Source organism: Rhagoletis pomonella, unplaced genomic scaffold (genome assembly GCF_013731165.1).
Source record: "Rhagoletis pomonella isolate Grant_MI unplaced genomic scaffold, Rhpom_1.0 Rhpom_scaffold_00002, whole genome shotgun sequence".
NCBI lineage: Eukaryota > Metazoa > Arthropoda > Insecta > Diptera > Tephritidae > Rhagoletis > Rhagoletis pomonella.
In genome coordinates, this window is record NW_023458556.1 from 102,279,809 (window position 1) to 102,280,919 (window position 1,111).

General features: G+C 33.7%; 2 protein-coding genes and 1 long non-coding RNA gene across 6 annotated transcripts in view; all 3 read right to left on the reverse strand.

The window, feature by feature from the left end:
* LOC118734276 overlaps nt 1-176 on the reverse strand; it is a 9,145-nt gene extending 8,969 nt beyond the window's left edge. The window contains exon 1 of the mRNA XM_036463991.1: nt 19-176. The gene's annotated coding sequence lies outside the window, so the exon portion shown is untranslated. The remainder of the gene's footprint in view (nt 1-18) is intronic.
* LOC118734272 (transmembrane protein 132C) overlaps nt 1-1,111 on the reverse strand; it is a 614,903-nt gene that overhangs the window by 42,680 nt on the left and 571,112 nt on the right. The window lies entirely within an intron of this gene.
* Nucleotides 319-1,078, reverse strand: LOC118734279. Its single transcript, XR_004992373.1, has 2 exons — nt 553-1,078; nt 319-391 (listed from the first exon to the last, which is right to left on the reverse strand). It is a non-coding gene; the product is annotated as an uncharacterized LOC118734279 (long non-coding RNA).

Sequence of the window (1,111 nt, forward strand, 5' to 3'; positions counted from 1 at the left end):
GTGAAATGGTGCACTTACTTGCTTCCTGGGTACCACCTGTTTTTTTTTTTGTCGGGACTGTACCGCCTGAAATGGCCTGGATCCTGTCGCTGCCGTTGCTGCTATCCGCTTTTGTTGTTGGTGCTGGGGTCTTCACTGCCGCTAAGCCCGTTTTTAATTCGCCTTTTTCCCTTTTTGTTTTTGTGGGCCTTTATTTTTATTTCAACCGGTACCGCTTTTTTTTTTATTTTTATGAAGGTTTTTTTTTTTTTTTAAATATGTAGCTCTTTTTTTCCTTTTTCAGAAATTATTGTCCGCACTTTCTTTGCACTTTTTTTCTCAGTACACTATTCAGCCTTTAGTTTTACCTTGTTTTTTAAGCGCCTGTACACTTTTTGCCACGCTTATACGCCTTTTTCAGTTTTTTATTTTATTTTATTTTTTTTTTTATAAATTTTCTTTTTTCTCAGGTGATTATTTGCTTTTTATTGAACTTTCTTTTCTTTTCAGGTGTTTATTTGCTTTTACTGAATTTTTCTTTTCAGGTAATATTCCGGTAATCGCTTTTTTAACCTTTTTAGTTTCAGCTATTTTCACGTTTTTCCGTCAATTCACCCACTTTTCCACAGTGCTTTTATTTAATTTTAATAATTTTTTGTATAACGAACCACCCTAATGCTCATTTTGAGGTGCCGCTATATAAGAATTGGCTATTTTTGTTTTTGTTTCACAGTGTATATATATGTTAATTTCTCAATAGATTTAGTTATCAATTTTATAAACTTTTGGTTCACTTCACTTTATATTTGCGTTTAAATTTGGTTTTTCTGTAATTTTTATTAGTTTGATTGTTTTTCACTACCGCTTGCTTTGCAATTAACGCGCAACTACCGGCCGCTTTTAAGTTCTCTTTTTGACTGTGATCACTTCGCTTTGTGTGTATGTACTTTTTTTGTTCGGTCGCGGGTTGCCTTTTAGCGACAAAGGACCATGTTGCTTATTGAGGGAGTAATAAATCTTAGCACAGGGCGCGCCAAGTGACTAAATCCACAACAAAGAAAAGTCTATTGGATGTTGGATTTAATTCAAATATATAGGTACAATTGTTTATTAGAGAGATTGAAGCAATACA